This window comes from Pan paniscus, chromosome 11, assembly GCF_029289425.2.
Source record: "Pan paniscus chromosome 11, NHGRI_mPanPan1-v2.0_pri, whole genome shotgun sequence".
NCBI lineage: Eukaryota > Metazoa > Chordata > Mammalia > Primates > Hominidae > Pan > Pan paniscus.
Genome location: NC_073260.2, coordinates 70,414,540 through 70,431,173, shown reverse-complemented (window position 1 = coordinate 70,431,173; position 16,634 = coordinate 70,414,540). Strand labels below are relative to the sequence as shown.

At 37.3% G+C, this 16,634-nt stretch overlaps 1 protein-coding gene across 11 annotated transcripts in view; it reads left to right on the top strand.

The window, feature by feature from the left end:
- The window catches only part of TRPM3 (transient receptor potential cation channel subfamily M member 3), a 905,462-nt gene that overhangs the window by 203,379 nt on the left and 685,449 nt on the right, over positions 1–16,634 (top strand). The window lies entirely within an intron of this gene.

The window sequence follows — 16,634 nt, the reverse complement described above, 5'->3', positions numbered from 1 at the left end:
GATGTGTTTAGATACTGATTCCTTTATCCCTCAAGTCACCTCAAGGGTGACTTAGAGGATTTTCCCCAATATGTACCACAAATATTATCATGTTTTGTGTTTCCCATGTTATGAAGAAGGTTGGCAGAGTGCTGAGAGTATGAGCACTGGAATCAGAATGGCTGCATTAGAAATCTGACTCTGCCACTCACTCATTTGAGGCTCAAATTATTGAGGCTCAGAGTGTGGAGTTAGTTTTATTTTTAGACTCAGGTCAAAGGGTCCCCAGCTCCCGACCCCATGCTTTAGAAAGCTCTACTCTGGCCTCCCTCTGACCACCTCTTTTCTTATAAGATGAGGAGTTCATGCTGCTACGGGAATGTGCTTAACTGTTGCCTGTACCTCCACTTTTAGGACAAGCCCTGGATTCCTGGGACCTCTTGTCTAAATGCCCTTGTTCCCACTTTTAGTATCTTCACGGGCCTCTTTCCACAGCTTGCCTTACTATACGTAGGCCACAGGCACAAACTGTTGTCTCGAGATGGCTGTTTCAAGTGATGTGCCTTAATCTAAGACATGTGAACTGGAGGTTCACAGCCTGTTCACCTGATGTCCCCTGCAGTGTGGGACACAGAGAGGAATTCAAGAACTTAAAATCAAACATGATCTTATATGTTTCTATGGAGGTATATTTGACAAGGGTAAAGTCTGTATTTTAGAGTACGTATTTTATATAACAGCCCATTGGATTTGTTTATAACTTTTGAATATTTAAACTTAAGTTGTGTGCATCTTCCCTAGGCCCTACATGTGTTATTAATGCTTTCTTCTCTTACACATTGACAGTGTAGGTTAATTAGGCTAATGTGATTACAGCACATTGGTGTTCAGTAAGTGATCAGTGAATATAAGGTCTTGTTAATAATAATAATTTATTCTTCCATTCATTTGTTTAAAATATATTTATTGAGTACTTACAATGCATAAGCATGATTTTACATAAAAAGACAGATAAGATTCCTGCTCTCATAAAGGTTGCATCTCAGAGAGACAGACAGTAAAGACTTAAAGAAAAGGAAAAGTTGCAAGTAATACCAAAGGCAATACATAAAAATGAAATGATATGCCAGAGCCTGGCAGGGCAGCAAAATGCAGTCAGGAAGACACTCTTCCAGGAGGTGACAGCTGCACAGCGGAGATGACAGCAGATGGAAGGAGCCTCTGTATGAAGGCAGGTAATAAGAGAATAGCAGGTGCAGGCTGGGTACCATGGCTCATGCCTGTAATCCCAGCACTTTGAGAGGCTGAGGTCAGGAGTTCAAGACCAGCCTGGCCAACATGGTGAAACCCTATCTTTACTAAAAATACGAAAATTAGCTGGGCGTAGTGGTGGGTGCCTGTAATCCTGGCTACTTGGGAGGCTGAGATAGGAGAATCACTTGAACCTGGGAGGCAGAGTTTGCAGTGAGCTGAGATCATGCCACTGTACTAGCCTGGGTAACAGAGCAAGACTCTTGTCTCAAACAAACAAACAAACAAAACAAAACACAAAACAGGTGCAAAGTCTCTGGCTCTGGCTGTGGGGCACAGATGAGCTAAGCGGCACTGGGGACAGTGATTTCAATGTACCCCAGCTACACTGGTTTGGTATTAAATCGGGCAAACAGGGCAAAATGACTTATGTTTAACTGGATAAGCAGCATGCATTTTACTTTGAGGCAATGGGGAGTCCTTGGAAGGTTGTAAGCAGAGGCGTGATATAATCTAATTCACACTCTTAAAAGCTCAATTTGGCTAAAATATGGAGAATGGATGATGAAAGGTGATGAAGGCAGTCATGGATGATAAAAGGCCAAGAATAAAAGTAGGAAGATTAGGGAAAAGACTCTGACTAAAAGCCCAGGCAAGAAGTTGTGGCAATGATGATAGTAATGGTGGTAGTAATGGGAGTAGTACTAATAATATTTATAGAAGTAACATCAATATTAATATCAGGAATAATAGCCATAATAGTGATAGTAGTAAATAGACATCTTTCTCTGCCAAGTTCTAATTGAATACTATAGAATCCAGTCTTTAGGTAGCCAACTTGCGTTTTTGCATCAAAATCTAAATTCTTCCATTGGCATTTCATTCTGTTAACAGAAGTCAAGCCTAAATAAACAGATTGTTTTCACCATCTAATCCGGTCATGACCGAGACTTTTCAGAGTAGTGCCATGTAGTTATACAGAGTGTTCTCTGGGAAATTAGACATTTCCTCAGTTAACTGACTATTTCACGGACTCTGCCCCCTGTAGACCATGCCGTTATCTGCCAGTGAAGAAACCACATCTGCGCAGTTAGTGACCTAAGCTGGAGGTACTTTGATTTAATTGCGGCTTCTTGTCCGTGTCATAGGAATACATTGTGCATAGCCTGATACTTAATCCTACTGAAGAACAATGGAAGCTTATGGCTAAAATACTGCTTTACCCATCTATCTGCTACAAAAACATTGTTTAAAACTATTGAGGGGCAGTGATTTCCCAAGTTAACACTTATGCAAATGTGTTTTTGTCTTAAAACCTCCTTCCAAAAGCAATAATATATCTCAGTCATTCTGATTCTCTGTGCCCACTGGCACAATGACCATTGCTGCTGGATATCTAATTAAATGAATGTCCCAAATAAAGTCACATGAGCTATATTTTTGCCTAGGAATAATTACAAGTGATATTAATTTGCACAAAGTCTACATTAGTCTATCTCTTAAACCTTTCATTGTAAAGTGGATCTGCATGTATCACTTAATGTATTTCTATGATTTTTTTTGCAGGATGAGTTTAGGTTTTATAGTATGTCAGATTAGTAAGCTTATGAAGCATTAATATGTTACGGAATAGAATTCTCATTTATTCTGTGAAGAATGTTACATGGTTGCAGATTTCAGAATTTTTTTTTAAATTATACTTTAAGTTTTAGGGTACATGTGCACAACGTGCAGGTTAGTTACATACGTATACATGTGCCATGTTGGTGTGCTGCACCCATCAACTCGTCATTTAACATTAGGTATATCTCCTAATGCTATCCCTCCCCCGTGCCCCCACCCCACGGCAGGCCCCGGTGTGTGATGTTCCCCTTCCGGTGTCCATGTGTTCTCATTGTTCAATTCCCACCTATGAGTGAGAACATGCGATGTTTGGTTTTTTGTCCTTGCGATAGTTTGCTGAGAATGATGGTTAATTGAACCAACTGAATTTTTGGCTAGATTCAGTTAAGAAAGGCCAGGACCATAGTGAAAGGAGCTACGAAGTGCATAAGCCAGAAAAGCTTGGGCAGCTTTGCCAGTCTTTACCACCAGAGAAGATTTTAAATTCAGAGGTGTGAAACAGGAAAACTGGTGAGTGTGCGATTACCTGAGGTTCAAGGTGTCTGTTTGGAGGATGTTGCACTTAGACGAACTATTAGATTTGTGCTATTAGCTTTAAATCCTACAAAGAAGTGATAATTTTAAGTTATTTTTCTTTACTTGCTTTTCTGTTGGAAGCCAACTAACTGAGAGCATTTTAAAAGCTTTTTATGTATTTGGAACAAAAAGAATGGCTTTTAAAGGAACATAATGTTCGTAAGAGTTGTAGTGATTGACTAATAATATAAAGCACAATCTACATAGTAGGAAATTTTTAACATAAAAAATTTGGTATCCTACAAGGAGCCAAAAGAGTTCAATTAAAATTTTATCCCTGGCATGACCTAGATACTACTCTATGAATTCCTTTTAGCAGACTAATCCTAGGATGGGTAGAGTGCAGACTCCTGTTTTCTTTTGTTTTGGTTTTCTCCCTGAATATTGTTATCCTTCTCTCTTGCAACCTCTCTCTGTGAATCTAACTCACCACTAAAAATATTTTTATAAAAGTCTTAAAATAATTTTTTTTACAAATTGCTATCTTTGTTCCAACAAGAGAAGATATATTTGTTGCTATTTTAAACGATTCTGGCTATTTGATGCAAACATTTAAAGTTGTATTGACACTTTCATGGACTATTTGTATCAGAGTTAATATAGACTTGGATAAAATATATCAAACTAATGAGCAAAGCTATTTGGTAATAATAATGTATCCTGTTGCTAATAGTCATGGTTAGAGTTATAATACATTTATTCTTTAACTCACTCAAGACAACACTTGTTTATTGCTTACTCTAGTAAATGGAACACCAGGGATAAAAAGATGAACACAGCATAATTCTTGCCCTCCAGGAACTTGTAATCTAGCTAATCTCTCTTCTAATGGTCATTTTGAAGATTATCATAATAACTTAACATTTCCCTAACAATCAAAATAATTATTCAATGTTAAAATAAAAAATTGTTTTAATTTACAACATATGCTTTAAAGAATCTGGCACGGGTGCAAAAACTGGTACATATAAATCTCATCTAGTTCCAGAGGAAAAGAAACTACATTTATGTAATAAATTTCAAGATGCACTAAATTATCCCTCTCAGCTATATTTAGATGCCATAGGTTCTCTTTAGTTAATCCTTGACAAAAGAACGAAACCTTTCAAGTGAATAAATTCTTAGGTTGCAAATGTTGTGAATAAATTCCACAGGCTGCCCTAATTAATTCCATTTTCTAATGAAATTCCTTTTTTTCAACAAAGACCTAAATAGGCAAACAGTCTTTGAAAATTCCAATTCATGAGGCTCTAGGGTAGTGATATAAATTAGTTTCAATGTCCAACTTTTATATTTGGTACACTTAAGTACTTGGAGTCAATAACTTACATGAAAGCATGTTTTCCGCATTCCTATTTAATTTCCCTTTTTTAAGACAAAAAAGAAAGCCCATTTAATAAGTTACTAATTCTAAGAAGCACGTATTGTAGTACTTTTCTAAGGAATAGTACTACAATTTAAATGGTATATTGCATTTTCTATTGAGTTATGTTCTGAGTTTACATCACATGAAACAGGCAAATATTTTCTGTAAGGTACTCCCTGTTTTGGCTCATGACTTTTGAGGTAAAAAGGTGGTTTTGTTTTAAATTTCTGCTAATACTTTTAGTGAAGTTTATTATTTTCAAAATATTCTTTAATGATTAAAAAACTACTCGGATCATTGGGTGTATTACTTGGAGCAGGCAGAGAGAGTTATAATTTCACCCGTTAGAGTTAGAGAATGATGTGTAGAGAAGGAAGCCAGACTTAATCTTTGAAAATAATGTATATTTTCCTATAGAATATTGAACTATAGTGGATGTAATTTAATATTTTTAAGAATTCGGAAGTGCCCTAAAGTATTTAAATTGCAGGAACTATGAGTTTTGAAGTGTTTATCTGTGAGAAACTTTTCAAAACACAGCAAAAATTGTACTAGTAAACTTGTTCTTCTATTTTGGCTTGGGAAATTATATCACTAAAAACGTATTAATGTCGCTAAATTTCACTGCATGAAATATTAAATGTTCCGCATTGGATTTGTGGTACCAGAGTTTTAAAATGCTGTTTTTTTTGTTTGTTTGTTTTTTTCCTTCTTCAAGGGAAGGAGGTAGGGAAGGTGATCTCAAGAACAAGAGATGCATTTGATCTGACACAGTCATGTGCACCTTTGGAATATTTCAGTCTGAGATATGTATTTTGGTGACAGCAGGTAGAGTTGGAAGAGTACTATGTCAAGAATATTAATACCTCTTAGGACAAGGGTTGGTGATTTTTCAAAAGTATTATCCAAAACTAACATGAGTATTCTTGAGGTGTACTAGGGAGAGAGAAAGCTCAAATGCCTTCCACAGGTGAAGGGTAGATGGTTGCTTGTATGATGTGATTTAAATAGCACCAAGAAATCCCCCTTACCCTTAAATGTATTCCTAAGTTTTCTTGACAACCTTCACATGGCCTGAATGCTTAAAGTTCTAGCAGTTACAAATGCATTACAATGATAAGACCTTGTTAACAAGTAAATGGCCTTTGAAGGATAAAGATGCATCACATCAAATTTTATATTGATAATATTTCATCATAAACATTCCAGAAAGACTGTTTCCTTAGTCCGTAGATACTGATGAAGAAAAAAAGTTCATTTTGGAGCAGTGGGAGCTTGAGAAGAACTGCAACCTGAGAGATAAGGAAGAGGGCTGGCCAAAATTAACTGAGGGCTCCCTAAAATAAAGTAGGGGGGCACCATAGCCTGGCTCCACTCTGAACTTCTTTCCCTATGGGTGAATTGATAACTTATCTGACATCAGTGTGTGTATCACTTGGAGTAGGCAGAGAGAGTTACAATTTCACCTGAGTTAGAGAATGATGTGTAGGGAAGGAAGCCAGACTTAATCTTTGAAAAATCAAGCATCACCTCTGACAGGCCTTATTCATGATCTATGTGAGATGGAATAAAAGTAGATTTACTGAGAAGAAAATGGATGTCCTAATAATTTAATAATGCTGCATTTTTTCATAGAAAAAAACTACTTTTTAGAAATGCAGAAGAGGTGTTACTTTGATTTGAAAAAAGAAGTTGAATTTCAGCCAATTCTTCATTGTAGTGAACAATCAGAAGTTTGACAGATACACGCTGTACCCTCTGCCATAGTTAGAATGTGTCCCCTCCAAAATTCAGGTGTTGCCAATGCAATAGTATTAAGATGTGGGGCCTTTAGGATGGAATGAGGACTATGAGGGAATCTTCCTAATTAACAGGATTAAGGCCCTTATAAAAGAGGCTTCATGCAGCATTTAGCTCGCTTGCCCTTCTGTTTTCTGTCATGTAAGGTAGCAGCAAGAAGGCCCTCACTAGACCAAATGCCAGTGCCTCGATCTTGGACATCTCAGCCTCCAGAACTATGAAAAATAAATTTCTATTCTTCATAAATTTCCCAGTTCAGATATTCTGTTACAGCGGCACAAAACAGACTGAGACACTCTCTAAGGAGAAATATGAAGCTGAAAATCTGCCAAGCACTTTTTAGAAGTGTTTTGATATTTCTGCTTGGGAGAGTAATAATTATATTGAAAATGGTATCAAAACTTTAAAAAAATTAAATCCTGTCAGCAGTACTCAGGACTTAAATGAAATTCATTTTTCAGACCATCTAATAAATGCTAAGTAGAAAATGTGGGTTTTCTGTTGCTATCCACACCCTTTTTTCCCCTCAGCCACCTTGTAGGAAAATAAAGCAGGTTTCTGAAACAAGGTGCCTGGATAAAGAGACTATTTAAAATCCCAAGAAGGGAATATTTCTAATGGATATGATGTAGGAAAATGTTGAGGTCATATTGGTCATACTTTAGAACTGTGTTCATAGTATCATCATTTCATTCAGAAAAAAAACAATGTTTGATTTAAGATTATCATATTAAGTCTCTGATCAAAATTTTGAATTATCAAAACAACACAGCTTGACTATACCTGTATCTTGTACATATCAGCACAGCACCAAACTATACCTGCCTTTATTTTAGCAGATAATTTTCCTTTTCTTCTTTTCCTTTTCCTTTCCCCTTTCCCCTATCCCCTTTCCCTTTCCTTTCTTTCCCCCCCCCCTTTTTTTTTTTTTTTTTGATGGGGTCTTGCTCTATCGCCCAGGCTGGAGTACAGTGGTGCGATTTCGGCTCACTGCAGCCTCCGCCTCCCAGGTTTAAGTGATTCTTATGCCTCAGCCTCCCAAGTAGCTGGGATTACAGGCACCCACCATCACAACTGGCTAATTTTTGTATTTTTAGTAGAGACAGTGTTTCGCCATGTTGGCCAGGCTGGCCTCGAACTCCTGACCTCAGGTTATCTGCCCACTTCTGCCTCCCAAAGTGCTGGGATTACAGACGTGAGCCACTGCACCCAGCTTGTTTTATTTTTCATATACCTACATATGTGTCCTGCATATGTATAGGTTTAAAAGCACATGCCTACATTTATCTTAGCAGATGTATTTATTGAAGGGAGTGGTACATAATTTCTTTCAGTTTGGACAGTAAACAGAGGTGTATCTTATGACCTCTTATGACCTGAAGTGTGATCATTCATTCCCAGAGGATTCTCTGGAGGTTTGGGGAACAGCAGCTGAGGAGGTATGCAGAGTAAAGTACCTTTCTTTTGATTCCTATTAAGTGAAATAAGACTATATACTTACCATTGCTTTTCCTAAACTTTTCCTGCTACTACTTTTTATTTCCTTCTGCAAATGTGGGGCGGGTAGAGGGTGGTGTGGGGAGAAAGGAGGGGAGAAGAGGGAAGAGGAAGAGGAGATGGAAATTATAAGATTGTAGAATTAAAAGGAACAGTATAGAGTGTAGATTGAAAAATCACACCTTAATTTACTGATAAGAAAACTAATGTCCAGAGAATTTAAATGACTTACCACAATCCATACATGGGGAAAGTTGTGGATCTAACACTAGAAATCAGGAGCTGTAAATTTCAGCCGAAAGGCATTTCCACAACACACAATAGACAACACATTTGAGAATGGAGACAGTTAATTTATGTATCCCTGGAAGTGGTTTTTGTAGGTTATGCCTGTTAACTTATTATATGACATTGGTAGACCATAGAAAATTGTGGAGCTACTGAAACTTTTGTTACCACCATAGGTACAAATTATTCTACAGGCCCACAATTTGCCTTTCAGGTAAGAAATTAATGTACAACAAATAAAGTAAGTTATGAAGCATTTTGTAAGCTCGATCCTAGGCATATGTAGTATCTCATGAGAATAAAGAATTATTTTCTACCATCATGGATAGCTTGGGATAATACAGAAGCAATATGCATCAACAGAGAGCCCTTTGCAAGTCTAGAAACTGGAGATTTTCAATATTGAGAATTTCTGGGAAACATCCAGATTGGCACCCATTTGTGTGTTTGACTTTGCAACATTGCAGATGTAATATCTGAGTCTCAGAGTCCCACATCTACAGAAAACAAACACTTACTGCCAATTTCCAATTTAATTAAAGCAATTTACTGAAATTATATCACCAAAGCTAAAAATGTATCCTATTAGTGATCAGAAACTCTGGAAGATATAGCTCATAAAACATAGACACTACCTTAATTGTTATCTGTTCCATCTGTCAGACTGCCCAGATTAACCTAATTGATATAGTCATTTGTTCATTTATTCAATAAATAAATATATTGATTACCCACTATGTACTAGGCACTGGGGATACATAGTGAACAGGAGAAAGTCCCCATGATCATGGGCCTCATGGTCTAGTGTGGGAGACAGACAATAAAGCGTAAAAAATGCATAATACAGTTTCAAATAGTGACATATGCAATGTTGACAAATCAGGGTAAACTTCTGGAGAATAACTGGGGAGGATGAGAAAGATTGTAATAGAGTGTGTGGTCAAGGAAGGCCTCCCTGAAGAGGAGCCATTTATGGAGCAGAGTCCTGAATAGGTGAGTTAGTCAGCTGCAATATAGCAGAAGAACAATGCAAAGAACAGCATTAGCAAAGGCCCTGCAGGGCGCCAAGCCTGGCACATTAGAGGTGCAGCAAAGAGGCTAGAATGGAGCCAGCAGGTGGAGTGGCATGGTTGGCGCATAGGTTGGCGCTGTCATCAGGACCCAGATCACAGAGGGAGAACTGCTGTTCATGAGAAGGAATTTGACGTTAGTCCTTACCTTCTCAGAACATGTCCTATGAAGCCTATGTAGGATAGATAAGAAATGGTTATTTGCACACTATTTGTTAAAAGGTACATGGAATTCCTGAGTACACAGTGTGAATGTTTTATTTTACAAGACCAAGAACAGAGAACACCTGTAGTAAAGAAGGTGATGGATAACAGGATATTATGACTGAATTGTATCTCCCAACGTGTGCACACTCCTCCAAATTTACATGTTGAAGTCCTAATCTTCACTACCTCAGAATGTGACTGTAGTAGGAGTTAGGGGTTTAAAGAGGTAATTAAGTTAAAATGAAGACATTAAGGTGGGTGTAACTGGTGTTCTTATAAGAAGAAGAGATTAGGATACAGAAACACAGAGGAAAGACCTTGTGAAGACGCCGAGAGAAGACCATTTACAAGTCAAGGAGAGAGGCTTCAGAAGCAACCAATGCTGCCAACACCTTGATTTTACACTTCTAGCCTCCAGAATTGTGAGGAAAACAATTTCTGTTGTTACAGTCATCCAATCTGTGGTAGTTTATTATGGCAGCACTAGCATACTAATACATATGGGTCATCAGAATTTCATAGTTGGGGTTGTCAGCTCCTAAGATGGCCTCCAATGATCCCTGCCACCTTGTAGGCCCACCCTTGTGTGATTCCCTCCCATACTGAATTGAGCTGACCTGTGTAACCAAAAGAAAATGGTAGTGACTTCCAAGGCTAAGATATGTAACACTTCTGTCTTAATGGATCACTTGCTCTGGAGAAACCAACTGCCATGTTGTAAGGATGTGAATGCAGCTCTATATAGAGGGTTGCATGGCAAGGAACTGAGACCTCCTGACAGTCAGGCACGTGAATGAGTAACTAGGAGTAGGCACTGTCCCTCTGTGAATATCTTGACTGCAACCTCATTAGCGATCTTAAGCCAGAACCACACAGCCAAACTGCTCCCAAATTCCTGGCCCATAGGGATTGTTAAATAATAAATGTATATTGTTATTGTAAACTACTAAGTCTGGGAACAATTTGTTACATAGAAATAGGTAGTAATATAATAATTAAGGAAGGGACCTCAGCAAAATAGTTCCAGTCCTTCTGGTGAATTTGAAAGTAGGTCAACTGGATTTTATTCAGTCTGATTAAAGGAAAGACTTTTGAGCTTCACTGCAGAGAGAAATCTCAAGCCTGGAATGACATTTTAAAGACTTAACTGAATTTTTGGCTATTGGGGCTTTGAAAATTTGGCTTCTTGCAAGCTCTAGAAGTCTTTCTAATGCTAATAATAACACCTACAATTTATTTAACTATGATTTCAAACACATTTTCACATAAATGTTCTCATTTAATGTAGAAGATTGCAGTTTTTCCTGCAGTTTCCTAGGATTCGTGTGGTTATTTTTCTAAAGTCATCAAGGCTGTTCCCCACAGAATATTGTATAAGATAATGATTTTTTTGTTTTTATGGTGCAGATGATTTCTTTGCAAAATAATATAAGATTTTCTCACATCTTAATATGGCTTTTAAGTTTGCATACAATACCTATACCAAGAATTGAGCAATTAAAGATAGCTGTATATAATTTTTTAAAGCAGATTTTGACTGGAATATGAATATTTGCTACTGAAACTTTACCTTAATTTTTGAATCGTAATTTGGAGACAAGTGAGTTGTCTGTTGGCTACAAGTGATTGTTACAGCTTTAAAAATAATGAAGCATGGAGTCTTTAACATAAATCTGTGATTCTCCTTTTGAATTTTAAAGGAGGGAAAAAAATGATTCATTTGATTTGAAAAGGACATTATTTCTTATCCTTATTGGGTTTATTAGTGCAATTGTCTCGTGTGATCTTAGGACAATGTTTTATTGTTGGACAGTAAGGCAGGACAGTAAAATGAAGACCCTGGTTTGCCCTTTTTCTAGCTACATATGGCACTTTCAGATGTCAAACCCTAGCAGAAGTCGGGGGCTTGAAGCAGGTCTCTCCTGGATGAAGGCTGATGACAGAGCAGGTATAAAGCTGTTCATAAAAGAAAGATGATCCCTGGATTACCCAGTGAAGCAGTGTGAAAATGGGGACTGGAATGTTAGCTCAGTATAGCACCAGTGCAGAAGGCAGCAGGGTGTATGGAGAAGAGATAGAAACTTAAGTGTGAACCAGTAAGGGAGAAAGATACAAGTTACAGAATGAATACTGGTCAGGTGTGATGGCTCACTCCTGTAATCCTAGCACTTTGGGAGGCCGAGGCGGCAGATCACGAGGTCTGGAGTTCAAGACCAGCCTGGCCAACATGGTGAAACCCCATTTCTGTTAAAAATACAAAAATTAGCTGGGTGTGGTGGCATGCACCTGTAGTCCCAGCTACTTGGGAGGCTGAGGCAGGAGAATTGCTTGAACCTGGGAGGCGGAGGTTGCAGTGAGTGGAGATTGTGCCACCGCACTCCAGCCTCGGCGACAGAGCAAGACCCTGTCTCAAAAAAAAAAAAAAAGACACTGAATTCAATTTACATGTGCGTTAGAGTATGCATCAGGGAGTGAGCAGAGCAAAGAAAATCAACACACAATTTTTTATAGTGAATAGATCAGAAATTAGATGGTAGATCATTGATAGTATGTGTCTTGGAATCATATCGGCTTCAGTTTAACTTCTGGTTTTATAATTTACTAATTAATAGTGTGGCCTTGGCAGGTTTTTAAGATGGTGTAATAAGGTTCCTAGCACAGATCAGACTAACTTGAGGTAGTTACAAACAGTGCTTGTGCCAGCCCATTGCTAGATTGGAAGCTCAGATGCCCTCTAGTTGCTATATCCTTTTCCTTCTTAGAACCTGCCCATTTGATATCAACATCTTCGTGAAAGTCTGCTCTCTAAAGCTAGCCGTCATTTTTAACTTGTAAAAGATGGTAGTTTATAACTAGAAGGCATCTTTAATGTCTCGGAAGAAATATAAGGTCTTTGGAGTACTTTGAGTTCAACTCCTTAAAGGGACTAATATAAACGTGACATTTAAATAACCTGATTTTTAAATCTTTTATTCAAGTAGAAATGTGTGTGTTTTCGACTTTTAGGTTCAAGGGTTTCATGTTCAGGTTTATTACACATCACTGAGGTTTGGAGTGATCTCATCACTCAGGCAGTGAGCGTAGTACCTGATGGGTAGTTTTTTAACCCAAACCCCCTTACCATCCTCCCCACTCTAGTAGTCCCCAGTGTCTATTGTTGCCATGTTAATGTCCGTGTTTACCCAGTGTTTATCTACTACTTATAAGTGAGAACATGCAGTATTTAGTTTTCTGTTGCTGTGTTAATTTACTTAGGATAATGGCCTCCTGCTGCATCATGTTGCTGCAAAGGGGAAACATTTGTATGTGTCATGTATGTTTAACAGTTTCATATTGCTGCTGTAACAAATGGCCACCAATTCAGTGGCTCAAAAAAAGAGCACAGATTTGTTCTCTCAGAATTCTGGAGGTTAAAAGTCTTCAAGTAGGTCAGCAGGGCTACATTTCTTTGAAGGCTCTATGGAAGAACTCATATATTTTCATGTTCTAGCTTCAAGAGGCCACCAGTATTCTTGGTGTAGTTCCATATTCAAAAACAGTGATGTAGCATCCTCCAGTCTCCCTCTCTCTCTCTTTTACCCTTTGCTTCCATTGTCCACATCTCTTTGACTCAGATTCTCTTACTTCTCTCTTACAAGGGAGTTCTTATAAGACTCTCATGATTGAATTGGGCCACCCAGATAATCTAGCATAATCTCCCCACCTCAAGATCCTTCATTTACAGTCAACCGTAAAGTCCTTTTTGCCATTTAAATTAGTAAATGGGCTGTGGGGATTAGGATATGACTATCTTTGAGGGGATCATAATTCAGCCTACATCAGTATGTATATTGTGTGCATATTGTATGTCAAAGTAGCTTGATATATTCCATGGAAGAACATTACTTTATTCCTTTATTTAGCTAGGAAAAACTGGTTAAATTGTGGTTCTGAAACCTAGTACAAATAATAATATTTCCTTTCTGCTTTCCTTTCCTGTGATATGAGAAATTTGAAGATTGCCTTTAAGATATGGAAGATAGACAGCCCAGAAGCCAAAACAGGAATATTTACTTAGAAACACAGAGCTTGGAATCTACAAAACAGCATTTGCACACTGAAGTCTTGTAAGCTTGACTGTAGCCTTAGGTGCTCTTCAGTTCGTGGCCAATTTAGAATCTCATTGTCATGGAGCCTGTGCAGATCAGGATCCTAACTTAAAGTAAAAGCATGAGCAATCTGAATCAAGTCTACTTTGCAAGTGTAGAATTTGGGGCAGAAATTGTTCTGCTGCAGAGTTGGCCTACAAGCACTTCTTGAACTTTAATTTTTAATTTTGTGGGTACACAGTAGGCATATATATTAATGGGGTATAGGGATATTCAGTACAAGCATATAATGTATAAAATTACATCAGGGTAAATGGAGTATTCACCACCTCAAGCATTTATTCTTTGTGTTATAAATGATTCAGTTATATTCTTTTAGTTATTTTTAAATGTACAGTTAAATTATTGACTATAGTTACCCTGTTGTGCTATCAAATACTAGATCTTATTCATATTTTCTATTTTTTTGTACCTATTAATCATCCCCACTTCTGCCCCATTCCCCCCACTACTTTTCCCAGACTCTGGTAATCATCCTTCTACTCTCGATCTGCACGAGTTCAATTGTTTTAATTTTTAGCTCCCACAACTAAGTGAGAATATGCAAAGTTTGTCTTTCTTTGCCTGGCTTATTTCACTTAACATAATGACATTTAATTCTATCCATGTTGTTGCAGATGACAGAATCTCATTTTTTAATGGCATATTTTGATGGCTCAATCTCATTCTTTTTATGCCTCCATTGTATAATAATACTCCATTGTATACATGTACCACATTTTCTTTATGCATTCACCTGTTGATGGACACAGGTTGCTTCTAAATCTTGGCCACTTTGAACAGTGCAACAGTAAGCATGGGAGTGCAGCTATCTCTCTTATTTCCTTTCTCCGGTGTATATACCTAACAGTAGGATTGCTGGATCAGGTGGTAGTTCTATTTTTAGTTTTTTGAGAAACCTCCAAACTGTTTTCCACAGTGATTGTACTAATTTACATTCCCACCAAGAGCATACAAGGATTTCCTTTACTCCACATTCAAGCCAGCATTTATTATTGCATGTCTTTTGGATATAAGCCATTTTAACTGGGGTGAGGTGACACCTTACTGTAGTTTTGATTTGCATTTCTCTGATGATCAATGAGGTTGAGCATGTTTGCATATACCTATTTGTCATTTGTCTTCTTTTGAGAAATATCTATTCAGACCCTTTGTCCATTTTTAACAGGGTTGCTTGAGTTCCTTATATAATCTGGTTATTAATCTCTTGTCAGGTGGGTAGTTTGCAAATATTTTCTCATATTCTGTGGGTTATCTCTTCATTTCGTGGATTATTTCCTTTACTGTGAAGAAGCTTTTTAACTTGATGTGATTCAAACTTTTTCTTTGGTTCCCTGTGCTTGTGGGGTATTACTCAAGAAACCTTTGCCAAGTTTAATGTCCTGGAGAGTTTCTCCAAAGTTTTCTTTGAGTAGTTTCATAGTTTGAGGTCTTTGATTTATGCTCTTCACCTATTTGAATTTGATTTTTGTATATGGTGAGAGATAGGGGCCTAGTTTTATTCTTCTGCATATGGAAATCCAGTTTTCCCAGCACTATTGATTAAAAAGAATGTCATTCCCCAATGCATGCATTTGGCAACTTTGTCAAAAATGAGTTCACTCTTGACATATGGATTTGTTTCTGGATTCTCTAATCTGTTCCATTGGTCTGTGCATCTGTTTTTATGCCAGTACCATGCTGTCTGGGTTGCTACAGCTCTGTATTATAATTTGAAGTCAGGTAACGTGATTCCTTCAGTTTTGTTCTTTTTGCTTGGAATAGCTTTGACTATTCTGAGTCTTATTTGATTCCACACAAATTTTTTTATCTTTTTTTCTACTTCTGTGAAGAATGTCATTGGTATTTTTATAGGGATTACATTGAATCTTTAGATTGTGTTTGGAAGTATGGACATTTTAACAATATTGATTCTTCCAATCCATGAACATGGAATATCTTTCCAAATTTTTGTATCTTCTTCAATTTCTTTCACCAAATGTTTTACAGTTTTTATTGTAGAGAACTTTTACTTCTTTTGTTCAGTTAATTCCTAGGTATTTAATTTTATTTGTAGCTATTGTAAGTGTGATTATTTTCTTCTTTCTTTCAGATTGTTCACCATTGACATATAGAAATGCTACTGATTTTTGTATGTTGATTCTGTATCCTGCAACTTTACTGAATTTATCAGTTCTAATAGTTTTCTGGTGAAGTCTTTAAGTTTTTCCAAATAGAAGATTTTATCATCTGCAAACAAGGATAATTTGATTTCTTCCTTTCCAATTTGGATACCCTTTATTTCTTTCTCTTGTCTGATTGCCCTAGGTAGGATTTCTAGTACTATGTTGAATAACAGTGGTGAAAGTGGACATCTTTGTCATGTTCCAGATCTTAGAGGAAAAGTTTGTTTTTCCCCATTCAGTGTGATACTAGCTGTGGGTCTGCTGTATGTAGCTCTTATTGTGTTGAGGTATACTCCTTCTATACCCATTTTTGGAGTTTTATCATGAAGCGATGTTGAGTTTTAGCAAAAATTTTCAGCATCACTTGAAATGATCATAAGGTTTTTGTCCTTCTTTCTGTTGATATAATGCATCACATTGATTGATGTGCATATGTTGAACCATCCTTGCATCCCTAAGATAAATCCAACTTGGTCACGATGAGTGATCTTTTTAATGTATTGTTGAATTCAGTTTGCTAGTATGTTGCTGAGAATTTTTGCATCAGTGTTCATCAAAGATGTTGGCCTGTAGTTTTCTTTTTTGATGTGTCTTTGTCTGGTTTGGTGATCAGGGTAATACTGGCCTCATAGAATGAGTTTGAAAATATTTGCTCCACTTTTTT